Genomic DNA, 19,406 nt, shown 5'->3' with positions numbered 1-19,406 from the left:
CAACATAACAACATAAAACAAGAGCCAGACTGCTGGCTAACCATTAATTTCAGAGGTCACAATCTTTTCTAAGTGACCAAGAACTGGATTCTTATTTTAACAATGTCCCAAACTTCTCTCAGTGTCCACAAATCAATGAAGAGCTGGGGGCTTTTTGCTCTGAGTCATATATGGAGTAGGGAGTAGGGTGTGAACTCAAGAACTGCCCATGGAAACTGTTCTGTAGAAGGACAAGTGTCACTAGGCAGGAAGGCTGGGAGGGGATGGTGGGGATGCTGCTTGCAGCCTGACTCAGAGCCCTTCTGAGGGTCAGAATCAAGTTCAAGTGTGGACCAAACTCACTGTCCTGCCCTCTCGTCTTCCTGTGCCTGAGCTGTAGCTCTGAGAAGTTACAAGGATGTTCTGTCAGGTGAGATGCCCGAAGTTCCTTCTTGTGGAGCCTCTGAAGGGCCCCTGGTACAGTGGGCATCTTCTTCCCAGGCACACGGTCCCTTTGGCTTTCTGCGAGGTCCTTTCCCAAGACTTCTGTGGACAGGTGCAGGTCGACCTGCCAGTTTTTCTTGCATGGGGTGGACGCCTGGTAGTTGTCCCTCAGCACTGCTCCACAGTGTAGCCCTCCTTCCGCTTTCCTCTCATAATGAACCGTTCCTTCCTCAGGCTTTTGTAGCCAGTGTGGGTCAGAACTGCAGCCAGGTCACCATCCAGCCAGGGCAGTAGGTCTTACCACTTTAAGACAAAAAAGGTCACGTAGAGGCGGCCATGCAAAGCCTGGGAGAAACTTCATGGACCTGTCTTCTGCATCCAACCTACCTACAGCGGGGCTCCCAGAGTTGGGGCGCTTATCCATAAGAGCCTATGCTGTGAGCATTGGGAGGACACAGGCTCTGTGCCCCCACCACCCCCTTCCTCTGAAGAGTGGTGCTGTAACCTGCCCACTCCCTGTGGGATTTGACAGATTGGGGTCTGCAACAGAAGAAAAAACCATCTCAAAATGGGACCAGACTGGATTTAGACTGACAGACCTACAAGATACCCATACTGCTCAGGTCCAGACCCTACCCTGGACAGCAGGGAGAGGCTCCTCTCAGAGACTGGCTAGAGGAAGGTGAGGCTGGAGATAGGTGGAGGCATTAGTTTTTCTTCTGGTCACTGCTTCTGGACCCTGCCATTCTACCTAGAGTCCGAAGCCTCAAGATAATGAGCGATGGTTTTGTGTCTATGCGGAAATATCAACTTCGGACGATCCAACCCGGGAGACTCTGGTTTGAGCCTGTGGCCTCTAGAAATGGGCTTGTTTGTTCAGGACTGCAGGGGCCAAAGGCCCAGCTGGGAACTCCACACTAGGCGGGGCAGCAATAACTGGTTTATATTTTTCTTATCCCTATACGGACACTGAACTGTTTCAGAGGTTACTTCCAGGCCAAGTGGGAGCCACATGGACCTCAGATCACCCCAGTGGTACCGGGGTCAGAGTGGAGCACATGATGCACAGCACCTAAGGTTACCCCCTCTGCTAACCATGAGGGGAGGGAAGTGGCCCAACTCCTCTGTGTGTCAGGAGGACCTATTGCTGCTCCGTAAGGTAAGACAGGCTTCGTTCCACAGAAGAACCTGGCCACGTGAAGAGAGAGCTCCATATTTCCTACCACCTGGAAGCTCTTAAGGGTCACCAGCTCAAGAGTGACTTCTGAAGGCTGTGGCTGCCCGTGGCTGGGTAGTCTCAAGTCTTCCCTCTTAGGTCAGGGTGCTGTGGCGTTAGTTCCTTCTGTTGGCATGCAGTCCTGCCTGGGTACGAGCCAAGGACTGGCCCTCACCTATACCGCTGAAGGGTTCCTAGCTGCAGCTCCTGCGTCAGCAGTTGGACCTTCCTCCCACTTGCAGTAGGGAGTAGAGGGTCTGGACCCTGCCTGTCTCACTGCCTTGTTTATTTTTAAATGCACAGTGGAGATGCCGAGGGTCTGTTTTTCCTCTCCCTGCCTGGCTCTTCCAGCACCTCTAGAGCCCAGCGCTGAGCCTCTGCCGACTTCCGGGGGAGAGTGTTCCCTGTGCAAAGTCCTGCCTGTTTCTCTGCAGACCACTGGACACAGCTCGCCAACATTTTATTGTCTTTCTGGATTTTGCACAAGCTGGAGAAAACACAGAGGCCTGGGTTGTGTCATCTTCAGACACCTCCTCCGCTTTCCTGTCTGTGCCTCCTTAACAGTTAAACACTTCTCTGGCTTGTATCCAAGAGGCCGTCCTTGATGCTCACCATGTCCTGTGGTTTTATGGGACCCCCTCAGTGAAAATATTTTCTGCCTTATTCGGGATTGATAACTTTTGCTTTATTGCACATATTAAAATTAATGCCAAAAGATAATTATCTTTTAATTCTGCTTTTAAATCAAGCTAAATTGCATTCCCCGGGGGGGGGGGGAAATAATATGAATTACATTTCATTTGTAACTTCTAGGATTTTCCTTTTGTTTTTCAAAAGCAACATTATAAAACCATCAAAATACCATTTGTACTCTTAAGTTATAAAACTTTGGTCATCTGAAGAGATCAAAATCTATAAATTACATAATTCCCATTAAGTGTAGCTGTAGCCATGCATGATTTTAAAGCGTTCATTATCCTGCTTAAAAATGTACATGATGGAGCTGATTAAATTTTCCTAACTATACAGGAGGGGGAGCATTGTTAATTTCAAACATACTGAACTCACAGATTTCAGTGTTCAATCAAACAGTGAGTGATCAGACAGACTTTCAAAACTCAGAAAGATTTTTTTTTAATTTTTTTTTTTTTTTTTTTTTTTTAAAGACAGTGAGATGGAGTGGACGCTGGGATAGGCTGGTTGGAAACACGGCAGTGTATCTCCACTGTAGAGAAGTACATTTGAGTTTATTCTCTGAGGTACAATGTAGAGAAGTACATTTGAGTTTATTCTCTGAGGAAAAATGAAATTCAATTTGCCATTGAATCACTAGGCCCAACAGGAATTTTCCGTGCAAATGGAGCCACAGTACAGAAAGAATACGGGGCTGGTTATGCATCAAGTAAAGGACTATGATTACACATGGCATCCTAAATCCTTAAAACAGCTCTGGGAGTCCAAAGCTACTTGTCTCCATGGTGGGCACACATTTCAGAATCCCTTTGCAGCTACGTGGCTGTAAGTTTTCTACTGCTGCTTTTGGCAGAGGAGATGTGCAAGTTTCCAAAGATGGCCTTGGGGGATGGGTGCGGAACCTGGGGTGAGGTGGGATGGAAGGATAAGGGGTTGGGTAGCTCAGGCTGACAGAGGACTGGGTTGTGAGAGCTCAGAATGTACCTGCCTTAACAGAGTGCAGGGAGTCTTATGAAAGAAGAGGGAGATAGAAAGGCCTGGAGAGGACAGGAGCTCCACAAGGAAAGAAAACAAAACAAAACAAAACAAAACAAAAAATCTGGGCACAGGGATCTTTTCTGAAACTGATACTCCAACCAAGGACCATCCATGGAGATAACCTAAGAACCCCTGTACAGATGTAGCCCATGGCAGCTCAGTCTCCAAGTGGGCTCCCTAGTAAGGGGAACAGGGACTGTCTCTGACATGAACTCAGTGGTTAGCTTTTTTGACCACCCTCCTCTGAATGGGGAGCAGCCTTACCAAGCCACAGAGGAAGACAATGCAACCAATCGTGATGAAACCTGATAGACTAGGGTCAGATGGAAGGGGAGGAGGATCTCCCTATCAGTGGACTGGGGGAGGGGCATAGGAGAAGAAGAAGAAGAAGAAGAAGAAGAAGAAGAAGAAGAAGAAGAAGAAGAAGAAGAAGAAGAAGAAGAAGAAGAAGAAGAAGGAGAGAGTAGGATTGGGAGGGGACAAGGGAGGGGGCAAGAGGTGGGATACAAAGTGAATAAACTGTAATTAATAAAAAAATAAATTAAAAGGAAAAAAAAAACACATGGATTTCCTACTAGTGTTTCTCTGCTGCCTGGCTGCATTCAGGGGCAAGTTCTGCCTCCGGCAGACAGAAGTCCCTGGGCACAGAAAAGGGGCTTTGTGTATGAGACATGCAGAGAGGCAGTATCCCTGTGGCAGCCTCACTGGCCAGGCCCTGTGATCCTCCTCACGGAACCTGGAAGGGTGGCAGGCATCTGATATGGGAGAAGTGAATTGTGGAGTCTCGTAGGCCAGAAAGCGGCTTCTTTCTGCACGTGGGAGTTCATGGACCGAACAGAACGAGGCAGTGTGCCTCTTCTCCTGAGGGCCAGGCTGGCTGAAGCCTTTCTCCTAATAGCCAAGCACACTCCTTGGGAAGCTTAGAAGAAAGTGGGAGGCTCTGAGCGGAGGCTGATCCTAACAGAGTGTGGCCTCTCCCGTTCGCTTTCTGCAGAGGCTCAATCTGACTTAACTCCTGCGGATGGTTCCAGAGGCAGACATGGGCTCTTAGCATCTGCTCTGCTGGCTCTGAAGTATCCCCGGTGATACATTTTAAGCTTTTTCTTGGTGTGTTGGAAGTTAATATTAAAGCTTACGGTCCACCAAGAATACAAACTCACTGGTGCGAAGTTCTGAATATATTCGAATGTTTCTAGTGATCACACTGATGTGATTATTAATGAAACATAACACTACTCAAAGAATACGGCTTCTGATGCATGCTGGGTACAAGTCTGTCACAGGATAAGCACCCTATTCCACGAGCTGCCTTTGTGCTTTCGTGATTGTGTTCTTGGGAGCCTCGTGCGTTTTCTTTTAGATGGATTCTACTCACTTGGTTTTTCTTTCGTTTCTTGTCATACCCTTATTTGCAGGGCCCTTGCTCTGTCCACAGTGTTGGCCAGTATTGGTCACTGGGACCCTTGAGCAGGAATTGGCGGGGCTGCTGCTGGCAGGCTGTTGTTCTCTGTGCCCTTGAGGGTGGCTGGTCTCTGCTTTACAGAAACTAGTCCTCTGCACCCTCCGGCTCTATGAGGTTGAGTTGACCCTTGAGAGTAGAGTTTGTGATTAAGCCACGCAGTCCACTTGTCAGCTTCCTCCTTGACTGTCGTGGATGAAGACCAGAGTCAGCAGCAATTGTGAGTGGGAGGAATGAACACTGCCATTTACAAACCTAAGTGCTGCATGGGGGACGTCCTTCCATTGATGATGGCTCTTGCATTGCAGTTCTCATTCACCCCGGATCTGCTTTGATATGACAGTGCTGCCTGGAAGTAAGGCCACCCTGATGTTCACAAAACTTTGTTTAGCTTTCTGGGGGCTTGGGGATTTAGGGAAAAAAATTCCTTGAGCTCTGTTCAGAAGCAAATTTTAATATTGTTTATTATTTTGGCTTGGCAGCTCTGGTGACATTCTGTAGACATCCCCAGCCTTTTGGCTTAGAGAATGGGGATTCCTTCTCCTAGGCCCTGAGCCGGGGCCGAGCCCAGGGCAAGCTGCTGGCAGAGCTGCTCTCTCTCGCAGAATTCTCTTTGCGTCGCAGCAGAGCCTCTCTGCTTCCTCACCAGGAAGGTCCTCTGTCATCTCAGCTCTCCGTCTTCCTGTTCAAGCAGGACATGTGAGGAACTCACTTAGTTTTGAATTGAAATGCCCTCTCATCATATACGAGACTTCAGCATATGAGTTTTCGAGGACTGACGTCAGATCATTGCTGCTGTTGTGACTCGGGCCTGAGTAGAAGATTGATGTGGACACGAGGCTGACCATGGAGTCCTAGTGCTGGCTGCTGCATACCTCAAGTCCAGGTGTCCACTTCCCGAACGTCCCCTAAATAAGACTGAGTCTGTGAGGCAGGTGAGAAGGACACAGGTCTCAGCTGCTGGGTGAGTTCTCGCAGCTCTTTATACAGGTATCCACTTTCGTACAGCAAACCCTGGCTGAAAGCGAGAATTCCCTCAATTTTAGCCATGATTTTCCAGCCAGGTACTATGTATGAAAGATTGCTTTTCACCAACGATGCTTGTTTACTTATTCTGGGAAAAGCAGCCAAGCATAAAACTATGCTAATAAACGAAGAAAATGTAAACGTGTTTTGGGAAACCACAGCAGCATGTCTGTGTGGTTCTTTTCAAAGTCCCCTCGTCCCCCAGGGCATGGCCTCCTCCTCCGAGAGCTGCAGCTGTGCACACTGGTGAGGCACAGGCTCCAAGTGTCTCCCGTCTGCACAGCGCACAGGGAAGGAAGCACTTAGGGTTTTACGGCAAGCCCTTGCAGTAGGTGACGAGCCTTTAATTTCTGCACCTGTGGATTATTATGGCTACCTATTAATGCTTTGCAAACCGAAACTTTTAGCAAAGCCAGAGAGTGCCGTTTATTATGAACATCTTGTCACGCAAAGCGGAGCCAGTCTCTGCAAACGTGGTGGCATGAGTGGCACATCCAGTCACCCCAAGAGAGGAACACTGCTGAAAGATATGGGAGCAGCCACTGAGGGGAGACCAGGGCGTCGTTAAGAAACTGTGCTTGGGGCTCGCTCCCTCCCTCTCACCCGCTCTCTTCCTACACAAACCTTCTGAACTCATCCTGAGAACAAAGTTCTCCAAACCTCTCAGCTAAAAGACACTTTTCTTAAAAACTTAGAAGTAATTTTTTTTTCTGTTTTGTCATGACTCTGATCAAAGAAAAAAAGATGCTTTATTTTAGAAGTAAATTTTTACAGAATGTATAATACTTGCTTTAATGTGAAGACACTTAAATGGTTTAAGGTTTTTTTTTTTCTAATTTAACTATTTTTAAGTAGTTACATTTTTTCTGACAAATACTGATGCATTTTATGATATCTAAGGATATCCCTATAATTTTTTTGCAGTAGCAACTTGTTCCTATCAACTTATACATGTAATAAAATTATGGGTTGAAGCAAAAGTTAATTAATGAACTACTTAAGATAATTAGCTGTATTTCTTGTTTTGCCTTGCTGCTTAAAATTCAGTATCTTTTATTTTCTGCTTGTCATAATTTATATCTCCACACTGACACTCTACAGACATCCCATGAAGTACTGTGGGTTTCCTTTAATACCCTGTTGCAATTTCAACCACGCTTAGATGTGACTGAATCAAGATTAAGAGTTTGGGGAAAGATAGAGGAACACATACACACACACAAACACACACACCCCAAAAGAACAGTGGCAGGAGGCCAAGGGTACCTCTGCCCAAACACAAGTGTCCAGGCAGGGCTGCAAAGGGCTTCTCTTTAGGTGTAGACTAACCTATTTTTATATCCTATATACTTCATTTCATAAGCATCTTTAGCTTTGTAGATACATTGTCCAGAGAACAGAACTATCACAGGGCTCATCATTGTCTGTCTTCCATGTTCCCAGAGATAACACGTACCTTGGCAAGCTGGGTAGTCACATCAGCCAGTGATGCTAGGTATTGCTGTCAAGTATTCCATGGTTCAGTTGAACATCACTCAATGTTAGGCTCTTAGGAGTAGGTAATGATGTTTCCCATCATTCTGGCATGATACATCATGGCTTCACTGCCTGATGTCCCCTATGCTGCACCTGTCCATCCCTCAAGGCCACCATGCACCTGTGTTCTGTCTGCTGTCCTCACAGTTTTGACTGGACATAGTCCCTTCTGTTTAGAAATATGCAGTAAAGTTTCTCTGCACCATTTCTTCATGATGTCTTGCTTCTCTTTAGCATGGAATATTCCGTTGTGAGGATATCCCTCTGCTTTATCTGTTCCCCTTCTGACTTATGTCTTGGTTGCTTCCAATTGGGGGCAATTATGATTTAATCAGCCAAAGGTATACATAACCAAGTTTGTGTAGATTTATAATCACATGACCTGCCTACATGTGTAGCTGCAGGATTGCGATGGATGTCTGTGGTTGGCTTTGTTTCCTGCAGTGGACATGGCACTCTGGAATCCCACTTACCACGGTGAATGTAATGGTTTGAATGGGTACAGCCCCCATATGCTCATAGGTTTGAATTATTGGTCCCTGGGCAGTGAAACTGTTTGGGAAGAATTAGGAGATGTGGCCTTGTTGTAGGAGGTATGTCACAGGAGGAAAGACTCATGTCATCCCATGGTCAGGATGTGAGCCCTGAGCTCGTGTTCTAGCCACTGTCCACTCTGCCTTTGCTCTGCCATCAGACTCATCAGACTCTTAATCCCCCGGAACCATAAGCCCAGTTAAACTCCATCTTTAGTAAGTTGCTTTGGTCATTGGGGTTTTATCACATTAGCTGTGATAGACTTGATTGTGTCATTTTTTATTTTTTGACAAATGTAGAGGGCTTTGGGGCTGGAACAGCAGAGCACTTTGACAGAAGACAGAGATCTATAGGGGTTGGAGTTTGGGGCTGGGTTTCTGTCTTGCTTTGGTCCAATATTTACTTTCTGTACCCTGCTTTCTCCTTTTCAGAATGGTAATGTATATTCTGAGTCGTTGTATGTCGGAAGTATGTAATTTGATTTTTGATTCTTACAGGGGGTTACAACTAAGAGATTGTCTTGAGTCTCAGATGGGTCTTTGGACTTTAGGCTTTTAAACAGGGTTGAGACTGTGAAAGACATGGGGACTTTTAAAACTGGACTAAATAAGCCTTGCATTATGATATGGCCATGAGCCCATGAGGGCTAGAAGTGGAATGTCTAAATGAGAATGCTACCTCCATGTTCTCTTTTGGCCATCACAAACTCTAATCTGGAACTGTAAGTCCATTTATACTCTTCCTTTTATTAAGTTACATCAGTCTTGGTGTTTTATCAGAGCATCAGAAAAGTAACTAAGACAGGGTGTTAATTCCCTGTTCCATGCCTCCCCGGCCTTTGGTGCTGTCAGCATTTGGGGGTTCAGTTGTTTTCATAGGGGTACAACGGTATTGTCCCAGTTGTTTTAACTGTGATTCCCCTTACAGTACTTGAGCCCAAGAACCGTTCTCTAGGTTCATTTCGTATCTGGCTGTGTTCCCTGGTAAGGTGGCCTGTTCAAATTTTTAGTTGAGTTATTTACTTTCTTATTGAGTTCTTATTGAGATCACTCAAAAAGTGATCTTTTTGAGTCAGAGTTATGATTTATAAATATTTTTTCCCTGTGTGTGGCTTCTCTTCATCTGCTTTATAGCATCTTCCTGTGAACAGATGTCTTAGTTGTATTGGAGTTCAGCTTATCAGTTGATTCTGCGCTTACAGCCTGGTTGTGTCTGAAAGTCAGCCTGCCCCACTAGGAGTCACGGGCTCACCTTGCCTTTTCTCTGTCAGGGCTCTTTAAGTTATACTCCACTCAAGCCCTGTGACCCTAGTGTGTAAGTATATAAAACAGAAATTCCAATAAAATATTTACTGATTTGTTGTTATTAATCACGATAAAATTTATCTTAGCATAATTCTTTGATATTCATATAATTTTACTATTTCTTAAAGATAAAAGAAAACTTGCATACTAATGCCATGGATATGCTTGTTTAGTTTTTTGTTTTTTTTTTTTTTAAGATTTATTTATTTACTGTGTATACAATGTTCTGTCTGCATATATACCTACATGCCAGAAGAGGGCACCAGATCTCATTATAGATGGTTGTGAGCCACCATGTGGTTACTGGGAATTCAACTCAGGACCCGTGGAAGAGCAGCTACTGCTCTTAACCTCTGAGCCGTCTCTCCAGCCCTGCTTGTTTAGTTTTACATAGTTTTGGCTGAACATTTGGAACTGTGGAATGTAGAGCACGTTAATGTTTTTCAGAGATGATCAATATTCTGATTTTATAATTGTTAGTGGTGAGAATATTGCTTCTCATAAGCACAAGGTACAAAATGTCAGAAGTATATGTAAGGCCGTTTCTGACGTACAGCAGTCTTGAATCTGAGCTGAGGTGTTTCAGGAAGTGTTTGTTGGTGTCGAGTTGGTATGATAATGCCTTAGTTAGGGTTGCTGTTGTCATGGTGAAACACCATGACCAAAAGCAAGTTTAGGAGAAAGGGTTTGTTAGGCTCATGCTTCCATATTGCTTCAGTTTTTCACTGAAGGACATCAGGACAGTAACCTGGAGTCAGGAGCTAGTGCAGAGATCATAGAGAGATGCTGCTTACTGACTTACTCCCTATGGCTTGCTCAGCCTGCTTTCTCATAGAACCCAGGACCACCAGCCCAGGGATGGCACCACTCAAAATGGGCTGGACCCCCCTCCCCCCATCAATCACTATTTAAGAAAATATCCTACAGGTTTGTGTATGGGTTTGCTAACCTTGTGGAGGCATTTTCTCAGTTGAGGCTCCCTCCTTTCTGACGACTAACCCTTGTGTCAAGTTGACATAAAACTAGCTAGCACAACTGACTCCTTGTCAACTTGACACACAAGCTCATCACTCTTACATCACGGCCTTTTCCCCAAGATTACACATCAATATAAAATCACCATACAGAACACTTTGTAAACTTAAACAGTTCCACAGCCTTTACAAATTCAGTTTAAAATTCAGTCTATTAAAAAAAATCTAAAAAATTCTCTTTAAAAGTTCAAAGTCTCTCAACTGTGAGCAACTGTAAAACAAAAAATGAATTAAATACTTTTTTTTTTTTAACTTCAAGAAGGAAGAGCCAGGGCTCTTCCTTGGTTAAGACTGTGACAGTCTTAACCAAGCAAAACCAAGCTCCAACTGTGTAGATAACTCATTGTCCAATGTCTGGGATCCCTTCACAATTTTCTGGGCTCCTCCAAAGGGCTTGAATATCTTCTCAGGCTCCGCTCTCAGTAGCAGTTTGTCTTCTAGCCTCAGGCCAGCTCCACTCTTTACTGTTGCTGTCCCTGGCGATCATCCCATGGTGTCAGCATCTCCAAAATGCCGGGGTCTTCTGCTACAACTGGACTGTACCCTCACTAACAGCCAATCCTGGGCTTTCTTCAGGGACTGGCGCCCTGCCACGCAGTGCCAAGCCTCAGCTGTTCTCCATGACTCCTTCATGCCTTTAAAACCAGCACCACCTAGGTGACTCTTACATTACCAAGTTCAGCTGCCAGCACAAGCTATAACCTATAACAGCTTCTGTGTGTGACCCTGAGGAAACACTTCCCAGAAGATTTCACCTCAGTGATGCTGCTCTCTTCTAAATCACCACTAATTTCCCTGTCTAGCTAACCAGCATCAATTGTTCCAGTAAAAAAAAGGTTGTTGTTTAGTTCAGTGGTTCTAGTCTCTTGTTAATTACAGCTAGATTTTTTTCAAGTCCAGCTAACCTGATACCATAGATTCTTCACACAAATGGCCTGGTAGTCTTTGCTTTCCTCTGAACCTTCACAAGCCAGGCCTTCAACCTCTGCTCTGTCTCAACATTCTTATCTTCAAAGCTCTGACAGAACAGCCCACTGAGCTCTTACCATTCAATGCCTCTTCTAACTCAAAAGTTATGAAGTTCTTTCACAGTCATCCCCCTAAAACATGATTAGGTCTGTCACACTAATACCCCACTTCTGGTACCATTAGCTGTCTTAGTTGGGGTTGCTATGACTGTGATAAAACACCATGATCAATAAAAAGGTTTATTTGGCTTATACTTCCACATCACTCTTCATCACTGAAGGAAGTCAGGACAGGAACTCAAACAGGTCAGGAACTTGCAAGCAGGAGCTGAGGCAGAGGCCATGGAGGGGTGTGGCTAACTGATTTGCTCCCCATGGCTTGCTTGTATTGTTTTTTTATAAAATCCTATCAGCCCAGGCATGGCACTACCCATAAGAGGCTGGGCCCTACCCCAATTGGGATTAATTAATAGCCACTGAAGAAAATGTCCTATAGTCTTGCATACAGCCTGGCTATCTTAGAGTTTCCATTTCCATGCTGAAACCCCCTGACCAAGGCAACTTGGGGAGGAAAGGGTTTATTTTTAGCTTGCCTGTTACAGCTCTTTCATGACATCAATTAGTTCATCAGTAATCGTGTATGTGAAATTCTCTCTGTCTCTCTTTCCCTCTGTGTTTGTCTGTGTGTGTGTTTGTGCATGGGTGCACGCACGTATCACACATGGGTACACACACATGCCAGGGCATGAGTATGTAGGTAAGGGGACAACTTACAAGAGTGGGCACTCTCCTTCTGCCACATGGGGTCCTGGGGAATCAGTCAGACCTCACAGCAAATGCCATGGCCCACTGTGCTACCTCATTAGCCCTTTGCCTCATTTTTTAAAGGGCACTGTTTTAGAGAGGCAAGACGCCGCCCCGCGAGCTGAGAGGCTAAGCCACTGTCTGATCTGCTGTCAACGCATCCACGTCAGTGGTCAAAGCTGTGGCCTCGATGCTGGACTGTGAAATGGAAGATATCCAGATTTCCTTTGCAAGCCCCTGAATACAAAACAAAACCACTCCTTTTTATTAAAACTTACTTCTGATAGAGCCAATTTCCTAATTCTACAGAATTTCCGATCAGCATTTTCTATACAACACATTCTTGGGCACTAAAGGTCCCGGGACAGAAGGCTCAGAGCCAGAGCTGGGCTGACTTATTTGGCAAGACTCTCCTGGGCAGCCTTGGCGGAGCATACAGTGCTGGAGCCTGGCCTGTGATGGGGACTTGACAACAGAGGGGTGGGGCTGCGAAGCCCCTCGAAGAACCAGGCCCTCTTTATGAGGCCAGAGTGAAGAGGAATAAAGTTTCTCAGAATCTCGGGACTGCTTCCACACTGGAGTGATTGCCTCCAACGGGTGAGAGAACCGATGGGATTTCAATATAGGGTCCCTTGTGAGACACCAGGGACATTGGGGTTTCATCGTGGGGTTTCTTTGGCAGACATTGGAACACGTGAACACGTAGCAAGAGATCACGGTTTAGTAGCTGCTCGCGATCAGGGTGTCTATGGACATTCTAGTTCTGTTCCTCTTTGTTTTGGTATGATGCTTCGTTTCCTCTGTCAAGGTCCAGAAGCAAAGCTTCGGTCTAGACTCCACTTGCCGAGCAGTGACAGCTTTGTTTTTGGGTCTAGAGAGCCCGGAACTAGGTATTTTATCCAATCTTCATTTATTTATTTTTGAAGTCTACTTTTTGGTGCGAGTGAGCCAGTTGGCCTAGTTTGTCTCCTAGGGATGCTTCCGGAGAAGGAGGTGTTGGCAGTTTGTCTCCACCCCAGGGTTGTACACCACGCCGATTCTACGCTGTCCTGCAGGGTGCCCAGTCTTGTGGGAGCCTGGGTCTCCCCACTGGCAGGATACAGGGCTCTAACACACAGCCTCTGCCCTGAGGATTACAAAGAGCACATGTGTACCAGAACCAGCCAGCTATGTGTGGTGACTGTCACCACTGTGGTGGTGACGACCTTGCCTTTCTCATAATTTATATACAATATAATTTCCAGAGTTATGGTTTACTGTCAGTCATATTCACATCCTGGGCAGAACCTAGCATTGTGATCCTGTTTTGGCCTTTTTAGATGGACATTCAAGTGCATTTACACTGTCCAATCTGAGTTTTCCGGGGACCTCTTCCCACCCTGCCCACTCCCCTACATCATTTCTAGCAAATCCAGTTCTGAATTCTTTTTGTTTCCCTCTGACTTCTTTGATCATCTCGTATAGGTTTTGTATAATTGGAAAGAGAACCACAAGAGATTCCATGACTGATGAGGACAGCATGGATAAAAATTAAGCACTGTAATCAGCTCTAAGGAAAAATGAAAACCCACACGGAGAAACCTTTGGCACATGAAAACACTGCTGATTTCAGCGTGATCTCAGAGCTCCTCAGAAACTCAAATTATGGGGCCTCACCTTCCCCAGACCTGTGGGTCAGAAACCTGGGCGGGAAGTGGGCAGCCTCAGAGCTCTCTGATGTTCTGTGGGCTTCCTGCTGGCACCTTTCTTTGAGGTCACTGGGTGTTGGCAGTGCCATCATGCCACTAGTCTTTTCTACTGGGCAACTTTGGGCAGGGCCTGAGCCTCCACTGCTTAGGCCTGTTTGCAGTGTTAGGCCTTCCCGGCCCAGCACCACCTCTGCGTGGACCTCACGGTCGGGCCTCTGTTGTTGCTTTGAGAAGTGCACCCAGCGTAGGATTGGAAACACGAGAGTTCCTCTCGTGCCTCCAACAGGAACCTTGAATTGGCAGACGCAGGGGAATAAACTGTCCCACCGGCGGTAGTAGCCCATGCTGGCTACAATAGGAATACTGCTGGGTGTGAGGTCAGCCACAGTGTATGTGAGGGGGTGGGACTCAAGTCTTCCGGACTTCTTCGTGTCTTCTCAAGACACTTTCTGGATGTCTCATTCACCCTCAGGACTTGTTTCCAGAAGCATCTATGCCATCTTTGGCACGTAAGCAATCCCCGACTGCCAGCACACACATGAGCGGTGTTGCTGAGCCTTCGAGGCTTCATACTGCAGACATGCCTAGGTGGTGAAGGCTCACGTGCTGCCCAGAGTTGCTCCATGGGTAACTGCAGAAGCTGTGGTGATGGGGAGGAGAGATCAAGCCCTGTGGTCTACTCCTAAAATAATGGAGCAAGCAGTGGCCAAAAAGTAAGGCACTTCCAGCCTTCCAGGCTGTGCTGTGACCGCCACCAGGGTTTGGCACAGGTCACTGTAGTGAAAACAAACCAGTCCATACATATATCAGAGCAGCCAGCAGGCTCCAAGTACGGGTGTACACACGGTGTGCGTACATGGGGGTGTCAGGCCGGTCAGTGGTAGCAGGATTTCAGGGGTCGGTCCACCATGATGTTTATCATGGAAGCCTAGGAGGTCAGAGCATTCTGGCTTGGAATTCCCAGACTGTGCAGGAACAAGTCCAGAGCAGACAAAACTGGTATCTAAGTTAGACTTTCTCACGGTGTGATTTTGCATTGGCTTTTGTCCAAGTTCCCTGGACACAGGATGAACAAGAACAATGCCCTGGCAGACGCCTTCTCGCTTCTCAACGAAGACCTTCTCCCTAAGAAACCCAGCACTTAGGGCTCTCAGCGTCACTGTGCATCGGGGGAAAACATGCACACAGAAAGGCAGACTTAGAGACGATGGGAGTCCATGCCTCATTCGTACTCTGCAGTGTAGAAGTATTTATGGGCAGGAAGATGGGGAGCATTATGGGGTACCTTGACAAGCACACATGCCTCAGAAAAGCCTGAACCCGTGCCTTACTACCCTCAGTGGACCCTGCTCCCTAGCTCTGGAGAGCCTCACCAATAAAATTGCCTCGCCATGAAGACATCTGCTGTTTTCTTCACAGCTTTAATCTCTCTTACAAGTGGAGGCAGCAGAGCGTGATTTCATTTCTGAGGTGTCACCTTAAAAATTAGTACAATGGTTTTGAGATTCAGTCTTGATTCAGTCTTTCTTCTCTTTGATGTATTCATATAACTTTATATTATGGCGTGCAACATACATTGTGCAATTTTTTTCAATTCATAGATAGGCAGTTTCAAAAAGCAGGTTGGGACCTTTGAGAAGATCCTCTGTCCATCTTTTCACTGGCCGTTTCATGAACGTTTGCTTTCATTTCTCCTGAATACGTGTCCAGGATGGGATAGTGGTCTCAGCACTGGGTCTGTGTGAGGAGGCCCAAGAGCTCCGGGTCCTACGTGTCCCACCAACATTTGGAGCACGTATGTGTGTGACATCTCAGTGTGGTTGAAGTTACCATTTTCATGATGACTAATGACGTTGACCTCTCTCTCTTTATGTGTTTACGGTGAGTCCATGGCTTGTGTTCTGAAGTCTCAATGAGTTTCAGATTGGAATATTTGTGGTTTTATTGATGAGAAGAGCTGGGGGTCTTTGACAGACATGTGTTAGGAACATTCCCCTCATCTGTGGCTGCCTTTTACTTTTTAATTGCATCTTCTGGTGATTGTTTTAAATTTTAATGAAGTCTAATTTGCCCAGTTTTTCTTCTGTGGTCAGTCTGTCCCAAAGACATGGTGGGGTACTCCTAATGCCTCTTTTTAGTCTTCGCATTTCAGGTTTTATATTCATGCCCCTCTCATCTCGTATAATTACTGTGCCATGCATGTCTATTTTCTTTAATTGGCACACAGTCATTCTCATGATCTACCATCATTTCCTGGGAAAAGTTTAACTTCCCCTGAGTGACTTTGGTCCACTGTCAGGATCAGTGCCGGTGGGCTCTTCCCTCTTCTCCATTCCTCTGTTTAGCCGCCGTACCCCACCATCTGGGTGAATGGTTTTATAGCACCTTTTCAGACATGGCAATAGTAACTCCCCTCCTTCAACCCTGCATCAGTACTTCAGACTTCATACAGGTCTTTGAATTCCCAAATTCATTTTAGAGTCCACATGTTAGTTTCTACTGAACAGCTTCTTCAGATTTTGATAAGAAATATGTTATGTCCACTAACTAATTTAGAGAAATTGCCTTTACAATGTTCCTAAGTCTTGCTACTCATTTATATGCTATACCTCTTCATTTATTCAGTTAAATTTTTTCTAGTAATAGCATTTTAAAATACCTTGTACCTCACATTATGACCTTAATTCTAAATATTTTAGCTCTGATGTTATGACAAATGATGTTTAATTTTCTTTATTTGTCCATCATTTATTCACAGTATATAAAATATAATTTTTTGTACATTCATTAGTTCTTCCTTTCTTTATAGATGTCCCAGTATATTTTATATATACAATATGTTGAGTGTGTTTAAAGACTTTTTTTTCTATTACAATATTTATTACTTTTTCTTAACTCTGTTGCCTTGCCAAGGACCTCTCATGGACTGCTAAAGGAAGGCCATTTCCACATGATGTCAGCTGTGGATATTTAAAGAATATGTCCTTCATTTCAGACAAAGTTTTCCACATTTCCAGTTTTCTAAGAGTTTTGCCATTTAAGTAATGAAGCTGTTCGCCTTAATAAAAACAACTCAACCAACCCTTGTCAGAATACTGGCTGCCCTAGAGCTGGAAGCGCCTTCCCTTGGGGCACAATGCCGGGACAACCTCTGAAGGATTAATGAGTGTTGCCTATGGCATCCTAAACAGCCTCTCCAGTTTTGCAAGACACTGTGTGTCCTAAGACACACGTGTGGCTCCCATGGCTGCTGTTTTCATGAGGTGGTAAGGGAGGTCTGCTATGTCTTGGTCTGCTCAGGCTGATGGAACAAAGCCTCATAGATGAAGTCACTTAGAAATAACTCAAGGCTATTTTCTACAGTTTGGGAAGTCCAGAAATTCAACTTCAAGGTACAGGCACATTTGGTTTCTTGAGACATTTTCTGGTCTGTGGATGACACCTTCTTGAGGTGTCTTCACATGGTAGAAGAGGCAGATGACTTCCCTCTGACCAGATCGGGGTTCTTGCCTGTGACCCAGTCACCCCAAAAATTCTGTTTCCTAGTTCCAGCACCTTAAAGGTGATGGTTTTGATGTGTGATTTGGGGATATACACATGTGTACATAAGTGCACAGGCACACAAACACACACACACACACACACACACACACACGTGTGTACCCTTTACATTAGAAGCATGAAGTTTCATGGCTAGGTAAGTCCAAACTCAGATTCCACTGTTTCTTCCATGATTTTCTCATCTTTCTAATTTAGTACTGAGGCAAATTTTGGAATTATTAATTCAGAGTTAAATAATAAAATGATTTAACTTGGAAGATCAGCTTTACTTGATTTTTCTTCAGATTTAACCTAGAAATAAATACAAAGAGAGAAGTGGATAGGAAATAGACCCTACTAGGACTAGTTAGCTGTGGATTAAGGGAAAGGTGACGAACATTACATTTAGCATTGCACTGATTTTACAGTGAGCTGTCTGTGGGCCAGGAACTCCAAGAGTGGCCTGTGATTTCTCTGCAGTGGCTGGGGTCTGGAGGAGCCAGGAGGAGAGGGGCCGACATTACAAACTGCCTCCTTGCTTTTTCTTTTATTTATGAAGGCCCTGCTCACTTACGAAAGCATCCTCTGCCCCTGCTGTGGCTTATCCTGTGAGAGAATGTGACTGTAGCTTTCTGGTAGCCTTGAATTCCCAATAAGCAAGCAGACTGTTGCCTGCCTATCCTGGTCATCTTCCCCACCCCCGATGTTCATACAAACAGGATTTCATCTACCTGTGCCAGACAGAGTAGCTTTGATATTTTATAATACGTGCAACAAATTTTAGAGTTTTCTTTAATTTGATCAATCTCATTTTGCTTACGAGGAACGTTCAAATATGACAAATTTCTCATAGGGACATTTCAAAAATTTTCCATTACCATTCGAGTAGACACAATATGTCCTTGGAATGGAGCACTGAAAATATTTTGTGGCCAGATAATCACACGGTGCCTTCTATGAACTAATAACATTTTGGAAAAGTGCCAAGCAATCTTTAGCTGAAGGGAAGAGGTCTGCATCGCCAAGCTGCTGCGTGCAGCTCGGTTGCTGCTTCCACAGTCTGTTCCATTTACACTGATGGCCCAAGAGGTTCCCCAGAGAAGCGTCAACTGTCTTCAGAGAGAGTTGCCTGAACGCTTGTGATGCTTGGCTTCCTTGAATGGCTATCACGGCTGTGATGGATTTGTGAAGAAAAAGCCAGTGATTATTGATTTTTGTTTCATGCCTGTCCTGGTGATAGCTGGGTGACGGTTTTGTCAAGATGCCTACCCAGCTTGCTCAGGCATATTCCATTTGTGTATCTGCAGATGTTCAGTACACCTAGAATATACTCAGACGGTGCAGATCGGGGGTGGGGGAGACAGTACAACATGTCATTCAAGGTCCGGTGTCTTAATTTCTCTTTTGCATTCAGTGCGTTAGCCGTGAGAGCTGAACGTCCCCCACATGGTGGGCTTGTCCTGCAAGATGTCTGACTGCACAGACGTTTAGTTTAGCTTCTTTGTTTCTCGTTCAGTCGTCCTTCTGGATAGTAGCAACGCAGGGGAAGTCTCAGCAAGGTACAGCTGTTTTAGCTAATATGCACAGCGCCGTGGCTAGGGCAAGGTAGCATCCCCTCCCCTTGCTCCAGCTTCCTTGTGCCTTCCCATGCTAGCACAGTGTTCATGAGCCCCTTGGGGCTGTAGCCAGTGCCTTCAGAGCAGGCTTAGACCCAGTTATCGCTTCCCACTTGTTGAGCTGTAGAGGTTTTCTCTTGGGTGTGATGTACTTAGCTTGAGTGGAACTTTTCCTTGCTGTCCCCGGAATGAGAATGTATGTGCCAATCTAGCGTCTTTGTGTTTTGTTTTGTTTTGTTTTCCTCACGTACTGGTTTAAGCCCAGTTTGGACTTTTAGGAAAGAGTTGTGTGTGTGTATGTGTGTGTGTGTGTGTGTGTGTGTGTGTGTGTGTGTGAGAGAGAGAGAGAGAGAGAGAGAGAGAGAGAGGTTTATCTGTCTTTTGGCAGATGTCCCTTGGATATGAACTAAAGACAAAGAAGACCCTGGGTCTCTAGCCCCAGAGGAGGTGACCTCTGTGCATTATAGTGCATGCTCCATGTGGGGAAGGCAGTGTGTCCTTCATGGGAACCTGTGAACAATAGCGAG

General features: G+C 45.4%; 1 protein-coding gene across 2 annotated transcripts in view; it reads left to right on the top strand.

Moving 5' to 3' along the window:
- Positions 1-19,406, top strand: part of Smoc2 (SPARC related modular calcium binding 2) — a 126,700-nt gene that overhangs the window by 71,256 nt on the left and 36,038 nt on the right. The window lies entirely within an intron of this gene.

The sequence above is a fragment of the Meriones unguiculatus genome, chromosome 20 (genome assembly GCF_030254825.1).
Source record: "Meriones unguiculatus strain TT.TT164.6M chromosome 20, Bangor_MerUng_6.1, whole genome shotgun sequence".
Lineage (NCBI taxonomy): Eukaryota > Metazoa > Chordata > Mammalia > Rodentia > Muridae > Meriones > Meriones unguiculatus.
This window is presented reverse-complemented; position numbering and strand designations above follow the sequence as displayed.